The following is a 10,402-nucleotide window of genomic DNA, read 5'->3' as shown; positions in this document are numbered from 1 at the left end:
CACGCTATTTATCAAAAAATCTATCGGTCACCACAATTATAATCCCTAGGCTTTCCATATTAAGTTATCAAATATCTTGACTGATGGAGAACAAATGATATTACTTTAACTAAGAGATCAATAAATTATCCAACATATCAGTTTTATTCTTAAGCATCTTGGGTTCAAGATTTATCAGTGATTGATTAGTATTCTTGCATTTTCATACCCATTATTATTAATTGTGTATTGTTCATATTTTTAAATCGAATTTTTATAAAATTAATTAGCATCATCACTGAAAACTCTTGAGAAAATACGTAAGATAGGATAGGTCATGATCATCTTTGATCTCTGATGTATCTCAGATTCTAAGAGAGATATCACTTGGTTTTCTAACCAGGGTTGTTTATGCTATTGTGCTTACTGCTTAGGAAGTTCTAAGTAAAGGATAGATTCTTAAGAAGATTTTTTTTCCAAAGTAAAACATTTGATGACCATAATACATTCGTTCATTCTAAGTAAAGGATATATATTTTTATTTTTATTTTACTTTCTTTTTTCTCCCTGGCCATGTTCGAAAGAAAATATTTTAGGACTAGTTTGGCCCGCGTCCAAAATACTAGTAGACCCATAGCCTATTAAAACTCTTAAGAGTCCATGAATCCAATATCCCAGCAAAACTTCGAAAAAACTCTCACCGTTTCCTTTTTTTTTTATATGGTTATGTTACATAGTATAAATAATAAAAAATAAATGAGAATGTACTTAATTTATTAAACAATATATTCCTCTGTAGCAGCTTGAAAAGAGTAGTAAAATTAATGCTATAAATGATTCAGAAATGGAAGGACCATATAGAGCCGTGCTCATAAGAATTAGACTGTCATAGTAGCAAGCGAGCTAAGACCGATCCTTAATTTCCTAAAAAAATAATGATTAAAATTGCTAATATTATAAAAAAGACCGATCCACAAACAAATAATGATTAAATCGCTAATATTATAAAAAAAGAAAACAGCAGTTTAAACAAGCAATTCATGAACTACATTTCACACAACATGCTTAAAGATGGCATGTGTTTCATATTTACTTGTCTAAAAGACTTTAATATATACTCATAAATTTAGAATTTAGAATTTAACTGTGGGCAGTCATGGGATTAACATATTCGTGTTTTAACTGCAAATATCTGTATACAAAGTTAAAATTACATTACGGAATAAAGTAAAAGGGTGTGGGCGTTTTTCCTCTTCGTCTCAATACTCAGAATTTACTGTGCGTTTTAGTTACGTTTGTTTTTATATTTTAAAATTATTTAAAAAAAATTAAAAAATTAAATTTTTTTATTTTAAATTAATATTTTTTTAATATTTTTAGATCATTTTTAATACGTTAATATCAAAAATAATTTTAAAAAAATAAAAAAAAAATATTATTTTAATATATTTTTTAATGAAAAGCACCCAAACATGCTTTCAATGCACTCATAATAAGTTTGTGTCTGATTTTTTTTTAATCTTATAATGAGATTTTTTTATGTTTTTGAATTGTACTATTAAAAATAATTTTTTTTAAATAAAATAATTTATTTTAATATATTTCTAAACAAGTATCTCAATTTTAAATTAAGCATTAAAAATTTATTTGTAGGCAATAATCAACTCACTACAAGACGAAAAAACAGCTGTTTGCTCTCTTTGATCTTTGCAAAAGTTAGGGGTACCCAAATTCTACGAACCCATTTTACCCATCCACAAACCATTTTGAGTAAAAAAATACTTATGCCAAAGACAATAATTCAAAACACATATCATAAAATACGGCAGGTTTTTTTTTTTTTTTTTTGATGTAGGGTATTTTTTTAAGTTTTTTTTAAATATATTAAAATAATATTTTTTAAAACTATTTTTTTATTTATATTTGCCATTAAAATATTTATAAAATACTAAAAATATTGTTTTGAATTTTTTAAAAAACTATTCAAAAATTAAAAAAAAAAAAAAAAAAACATGGTTCAATTGCACTCCTTAATCATTTGAACAGATTTAATTTGCCAACTTAATGAATTGAAATATTTTCGCACAAAATGTTAAAGAGAGTTGCATAAAATAAAAGTTGATCAATGCACACAACATTAAAGTAGAATTCTCATTTCCATCGTGCAACCACAAAAAAAAAATATATATATTATTTTTTAACAATGACAAATTACGCAAACATCATAAGAATATGAAAGATACAGATTGATAATTGCTGCCAGCGTGCGAATTTGCTAGGTAGCAGGGTTAACCATGCCTAATCCATGGAGAAGCTACAACATACAATGCCTTTCCATACAACGTTTCATAGAAAAGTACAAAATGTAACCTCCAAAATCACTACAGGAAAAGAGAGAACATGAAAAAGGAAAGATCCCTATTCCATGGGAGAAGCTACAACACAATTGCGAAACTCAAGGATCATTGGCATATTAAAAAATTCACCATGATATTAACATATATCCCTGTTTTCCGAGCCACAATTTCAATTGATATCAAATATAATGCATCAAATAAGTTAATAATGTATTCAATTTATTATATATTATTTTCCCAGACAACTAGCATCCCACGTAGCCAATTCATAATTCACAGCGACAAATATAGCAACCAGGATTAGGAAATGGCGTTTCAAAAGATGTTTTATTAAAATTTATTTATTTTATTTAAAAATTATTTCTATATATTTTTAGATAGTTTTAGATGTGTTGATGTAAAAAATATTTATAAAAATAAAAAAAAAATATTATTTTAAAATATATTTAAATAAAAAATATTTTACAGAACAACCACCGAAATACTTTTTGATACCATTTTACTGGTGCCATTTTGGATGGCACATGGACACATTCAATCATCCAATCCAAATTAAAACATGGAAGATGCTGGCTTGCGTTATGTTCGCGAGTGGATCTCAAAATGTTTCTTCCAAGATTATATTTTATTTCAAATGCATGATCTTGCATCATCATTGGCTCAAAATGAGTGCTCGATCATAGGCTCTCAAAACCATCAATTTTCCAAAACGACCCGTCATTTGTCATTCATTTCATTTTTTTTCATCAAACTCTCCCCAAGTCTCCAAATGAGCTCGACCATGTGAGTTTTATTAAGCGGAACTCCACTCTTATTCCAAAACCTTGAAAAACTCTCACCGTTTACCTTTTTTTATATGGTTATGTTACGTAGTATAAATAATCAAATAAATTAAGAATGTACTTAATTTATTAAACAACATTTTCCCTCTTCAGCAGCTTGAAATTCGGGTGGAATTATGGTTCCTTGAGAAGAGTAGTAAAATTAATGCTATAAATGATTCAGAAATGGAAGGACCATATAGAACCGTGCTCATAAGAATTAGACTGTCATGGTAGCCAGCGAGCTAAGACCGATCCTCAATTCCTATATGTATAGAACTTCAAAGCAGTATCTGCCTTATTTGGCCAATTACACAGAAACAATTAAGGATTAAATCGTTAATATTATGAAAAAGAAAACAGCCCTTTAAACAAGCAATTCATGAAGTGTATTTCACATAACATGCTTAAATATGACATGTATGTCGATGTGTTTAGGAATTTAAAATTAAGGGTTTCTAATTACACAAAGGGACCCATCGGCAGAAGAATTATTGGGAATGTGGTTTTTGTTAAACAATAACCTCATAAAAAATAAAATGAAACCAATTATGAAACTAAATTCTCAATTAATTTAGTATCTAAGGATGAAAAAAAAAAACTAATTTAAAAAAAAATAAAACTTACTAGACCCACGAACTGAGTCAATCAACCAAACCTGTGAATAGACCCATGAACTTTATAAAGTTTAATAACATAACTTTTTCTAAAACTATTTTTTTAAAAAATATATAAGAAGAAAATAGACGATAAAAAATTAAGTTCAATTAAAAAAAAAAAGACACTCCACCAAACTCGTAAACCAGGGCAACCGGGGTTACCCTAGCAAACCCGCAAACAATGTTAACCTTATAGAAATGTAAAATAAAAGAAAATAAATTATGAAACCAAATTCTTAATCATCCTAATATTAAAAAATAAAATCGATAAAAATAAATTTGAAAAAACAATCATGACAAAAATTCAAAAACATAAAGAAAAAAGAAAGAAAGTAAAAACACTGTGGGTTACTATTTTCATTCACAGTGCAATGTGTGCAGATGAAAAATAGTTTCTTCTCGCCCTTTAATTTTTGTTATTTTATAAAGTTTAATAACATGATTTTTCTCTAAAACTAGTTTTTAAACTATATGAGAAAAAAATAGACTATAAAAAAAGTTAAGTTAAATTAAAAAAAATAAAGACAATCCACCAAACTTGTAAACCATAACAACCTTGTTTACCTTAGCAAACCCGTAAACCGGGTTAACCTTATATAAAAAAAAACTAAAAAAAAAAGTAAATTACGAAGCTAAATTCTTAACATTGTCAATTTTAAAAGATAAAATCAACAAAAAAAAATTTGAAAAAAAAATCATAACAAAAATTAAAAAAAAAAAAAAAGCAAAGGAAAAAAGAAAGAAACACACTATGGATTACTATTGTGATCCATACTACAATTGGGAGAACAAATGGTTTCCCTCGTATCTTTTAATTTTTGTTACTTCATAAAATTTAATAATATAGTTTTTATCTAAAATTATTTTTTTAACAATATGAGAAAAATAGAATAAAAATATTAAATTCAATTAAAAACCCACTAAATTTATAAACTGACACAATCTGTGTTATTTTGACAAACCCGCAAATCATGCTAAGCTCATATAAAGACAAAATAAAATAAAAAAAATTCTCAACCATCTCAATATTAAAAAATAAAAAAAAAATAATAATTTAAAAAAAATCATAACAAAAAAGAAAAAAATCATATATTAAAAAAAAAAACTTCCATTAGAGGTCTGCGTGACTAGCTATCATGCTCAGTAGCTTTTCTATTCCAGTAAGAAAAATGGAAAATCAAAGTAACTTCCAAAAGTTTGTTGATGCTACTTGCATATTGCAACATCCTGATAGGTGTATAGCCTGAAAGCTACACTATAAATGCTACCTGCACTCTTTAGTCATCGAGAATCAGCAACCTAGCTCTAATCTGATGGCTTCACTTCCAGTAGTTCCATTTGATCTTCCACGGTTTCTGATCACAATTAGTATATAAAACTCAGTCTTTTCAGATGACGCACATCTTACTAACACAAGCACGTACACATGGAGAGATGATTATGTAATGGAAACTACATAAATGCTGAAGAACAAAATAATAATTACAAATGTTGTTGTAACCCATTTTTGGGTCCCCACAAAAATAAATAAAATAAATAGCCAAAAGGGGCTAGAAAAATAACAGGAGGTAGAAGCGCCCAGAAAGTGGTCAGAAAAATTGGTCAAGGAGGTTAAAAATACAAAGATGGATTTTGGACAGTATATTCTTGAAGGATGAGGGCCCTGTTTAGAAGGAAAATTTAAATTTTGAGGAGAAAAGCCCAAATTTGGATGTTTATGGACTTAATTGGATTTTTAATGGGATTTATAAAGGATTTGATTGCAAGAAAAAATTGATTTTTAAGTCAATTTGGGCTTTAATTAGAAGAAATTAAAGTTCTGGGCCAAAATTATGATTTTTAGGAATTTTATTAAGTCAAATCAGGGGCTTAATTGCATAAATATTGAAGTTTAAGGGCCAATTAGGGATTTAATTGAGAAAATCCGAAACCAGGGACCAATTTGGAAAATGTGCCTTAATTTACTGTTCACTTTCTTCCTCAAAACGCTGCCTGAGTGGCTGCTTTCCAGGCGAGTTTTCCGGCTCGTGTGGCCTCCAAATCCGACAAACCTTACACCAACATGTTCACACGCAACCCCTTTATCCCGGAGAATGGTCCGGTCGGGTCGAAAAAGTTAGAAACGGCTCCGTTGAGTGGCTCGAAGTGGCCACCTCGGGCAGTTCACAGCCTTGAGCTGCCAAATTTGGCAGCTCGAGGTGCACACTTTGAGCCAACGATTGAGATGCTTCCCAGTTGAATCAAGGGCTGAAATTTTTCCCCAACATATACAAGATTGCCCTCTTCCACTTCCTATAAATAGAATCTCTTTTGAAGACCTATGGGGGGGAGAAAAGAACACACAAAGTCGGACGAAAATCAGCCATTACTGCCCAGTTTTCCTGCAACCAGCCTCTTTTTCTCTTTCCCTCTCCGCCGTTGGCCCTCATCAACCACCACCATCATCACTCGTTTTCTCACCGACATCTCCACCTCAAGAAGCCACTAAAACGTCACACACGGTGGTTGCATCATCTTCTCCCCAGACGTAGCAGCATCATTGAAGAAAAGGCAGCAACCCGCGCCTCTGCTGCGAGAAGAAGAAGAACAAAGCCATCACCGCCAGCTACCACTATCTTCCTAGTCGACAACAACACAGTTGGGAGCAGAAGGAGAAAAGGGAAGCAGAGGAGAACATAGCTGAAGAGGAACGCAGAGAAGAAAAGGAAGAAGGGCTGAACACCGCACTCCACAGTCACCGACCACCGTCCAAGTCACTCCCCGGCCACCACTACCAGCGCCTCCACAAAGCTGCCATAGAGAGGGAAGAACATTGCTGACTGAGGGAAACCAAGAGAAGAAGCAACGCCTCTGTAAAGGGGAAGAAGAAGAGAAAACAGCTGCTGTCATCGAGCTTCCCAACCACTGCCACCGTCAGAACCATCGTGAGCCCCCATTGGCTTCCTGTCCACCGCCACCAGCATCACTGGGAGTGTTCGCCATCGTCTTCAACATCATTTCTGCCACCAGGTTTGCACCCCCTTCGTCGCTGTGCATGCACCATTTCCTTGCATTTCACTGTTGAAGTGAAATGTTAATTCACTGTTCACATCACATATAATTCACGTGAACAGTGAAATGCTATTTCACTGTTCACATGAGGCCTGTTGGGTTCAGCCCAGCCATGTGGGCCCTACTGGGTCCAGCCCTAAAAAAAAATAAAAAATAAAAAATTCTTTCAAAAAAAATTATTTCAAAAGAATTTGTGATTTTTTCTGTAATTTTTATTACTGTATTTTGGTCAATACCGGTTTGTATTTTTATATTGTAAAGATACAAATCCGGTATTAAAAATACCGGTTTTCATAAAAAAAAAATGTTTATTAAAAAATGTTTTGTTTTCATGCATACGGCCAATACACTAACATGTTTTGAATGTTCTTTTTATATATAAAAAAAAAATATTGGAAAGTTTTGAAAATGTGTTTTCGCATGGCATTTCTTAAACACAAATCATTTTCTTGCATTTGTGGATTTTACAACCTGTTTGTAAAACTCCAAAGGGTATTGGCCAATATTCCAAAAACTATAAAAATCTTATTTTGGGAGGAGAAGTTGTGGTTATTGTTCACCGCTAATGTTTGGATGAAGAAATCCTTAAAAGGACGAACATCCAAAATATTATCGGGAGTAATAAATCAACGCACATGTTTGAAAGAAGCTTTGGTTGCGATCGAGAAACATTTTCAAAATTTTAATTTTTTTTTTCTCCACGGTTTTACGAGTCACCGACTTTTGAAATACTAAAGGAAAAAACGAACTTTCATAGCACATGGAATTTCCTTAGATTTCTATCTAAAATAAATTGACGGGTTTAGAAAACACCAACACCATAGACTATGGAGCAAACCAAACACCAAGCAGCTTACCTTAGGTAGGGCGTATTAGGGGTGCTAGTACCTTCCCTTTACGCAACCAGTCCCTTGCCTTAGTATCTCTGAAAAACCAGTTAGGGTTCCTAGTGACCAAATACTAGGTGGCGACTCCAAAGAACCAAATCCTTAGAACACAACGAAAATCGCCAGCCGATGTCGTGCCTTTATAAATTTTTTGAGGGGGTGTGACAGAATGGCGACTCCACTGGGGACCCTTGGACTAAGCTTGGTAATTGTTTTTTTTTATGCTATGTGTTGTTGTTTTTCTTTTTTTACTATGAATGATTTACTTTGTTTAAAAGCTTTAGCATGCATCTTTACATTTCTATCATACATGATGTAGTCATGCATCACTTTATTATTATTATTATGTTTTTGAGGGCACACACATGTAACTTTAAGATTAAGTGGGGGACTAGCAGCTTGCCTTATGACTTGAGTCAAGGTTTAAGTTTGTGTAAACCCTAACTCTTTGCTGAGTGTTTAGACTGATTGTGATTGGTACACGTGCCATCCCACTATCTGCTGGACCTCCATATCGCCTTTATGAGGGTGATCACTGGAACAGCAAGAGACCCTCTTTAGAGACCAAGTAGTAAACCTACCCAATGTCTCACATAAAGGAACTAGAGCCTATCCTTAGGATGTATGCTCCATAAATATCTTTTTGCATCCAAACAAGCCTAAGCTCAAAGCATCTTAAATCCGAAGACCTTCATTCAAAAGCTAGCCAAAGGAGAGGTTTCCAGAATTGGGAGACCCAAGAAGCTCCATTGGTGTTCAAAATTTAATCAATAATGCTTGTTTGATCATGATATTGTGTTGTTTTCCTTTTTCAACTTTTTAAATCGAGGTTCCAAATGCCTTTTCAAAAGTTCGCCTTGGTGTTTACACATCATTTTTCTTTTCAAAACGAATCTTCCATAACTACACCTGCACTTTACACTGAGAATGAATGGCCAGACTTAGGGGTAGAAGAGGAAGAATGGTAGGAAAATAACATTAGGGGATTCACAAAAACGAACAACATGAACAAGCTTGGAAACCCGCTACAAGGTCATGCCGTTTGGGTTAAAGAACGTTGGGGGCACCTACCAAAGTGCTATGGTAACTTTATTTCACAACATGATGCAAAAAGAGATTAAAGTATACGTGGATGACATGGCCTAGAGAGGGAGAGAATCATGTCCAAATATTGAAGGAATTAGTTGAAAGACTAAGAAAGTACAAGTTGAGGCTTAACCATGCAAGGTGTTCATTCGGGGTGAAATCTAGGAAGTTTTTGGAATTTTTGATGAGTGACAAAGGGATAGAAGTGGACCCTGATTAAGTAAAGGCTATTCAACCTATGCCAACTCCCAAGACTAAGAAGGATGTAAGGAGGTTCTTGGGAAGTTTGAATTACATTGCTCAATATATATCCCAATTAACCACGACTTATGACCTCATCTTCAAATTGTTAAGGAGGAAGAATCTTGGAATTTGGAATAAGAACGTGGAGAAGCTTTCACGAAAATCAAGCAATACCTACTGAATCCACCCCTATCTATCGAGTTGAATTGAAAAATGGCAAGTTCTACTAGCTGAGTACAACATAGTATATATGACAAGGAAAGCCATGAATGTCATCGCCAATCACCTAGCTGACCATGTTGTGAAAGTTTATGGGTTGTTAAGATTTAATTTTTTGGATAAAAATATGCTTTCAGTCGAGTAAGGGAAATCAGATTGTTGGATTATGTACTTTGAGGGTGTTGTGGTAATAGAGTGGGGGCAGTGCTAATCTTTCCTAATAAGAAACAGTATCTGGTTTTAGTTAAGTCGCAATTTGGGTACACTAACAACACAACTGAGTTTGAAGCTTGCATTTTAGAGGTTGCATTAGAGCTAAAACATCAGAAAGATAGATGTGTATTGGAGACTCGATTTTGATTATTTGTCAAGTGAAAGGACAAGGGCAAACCAAGGACGAGAAGTTGAGACCTTGCCAAGAATACTTGTCTAGATGGGCTAGAGAATTTGAGGAAATAAAGTTCACTCATCTAGGAAGGGAATGAAACCATTTTGATGTTTTGGTCACGCCAGCTTCTATGGTTAGAATAGACTTTGGGCACAAGGTACAAACCAATACACATTGATATAAAGAAATAACTTAGCTCACTGTTGCTCAGTTTGAAAGAGAAATAGATGGAAACCCTTGGTACTATGATATCAAGAATTTCATCCAAAACCATACATATCCCGTGGGGGCATCCAAAAATCAACAAGAAGACGTTGAGGAGGTTGGCAATGGATTTCTATCTTGATGGGGAAACTTTGTATAAGAAATCATTTGACGAAACTTTGTTGAGATGTTTCGATGACGTGAAAAAAAGTGGTGAAGAAATTTATGGAAAGATATTTGATCCATCGATATGGTCCACTAGAAAAATTAATAATGCCAGAACTTCAATAGAAAGATGATAATAGAACTCTGCGCTAAATGAAAAAATCAAGTATGCCAATTCCTCGCCATACAAGCCAAAGATGAATAGTGCGGTAGAAGCTTCTAACAAAAATATCAAGAAGATTATTTAGAAAATGGTATTCACTTACAAGGATTGGTATGAGATGTTGTCATTTGCCCTTCACACGTACCCCACTGCAATCTGAACCTCAATAAGAGTCACCCT

The sequence above is a fragment of the Populus alba genome, chromosome 17 (assembly GCF_005239225.2).
Source record: "Populus alba chromosome 17, ASM523922v2, whole genome shotgun sequence".
In the NCBI taxonomy this organism is placed as follows: Eukaryota; Viridiplantae; Streptophyta; class Magnoliopsida; order Malpighiales; family Salicaceae; genus Populus; species Populus alba.
This window is presented reverse-complemented; position numbering follows the sequence as displayed.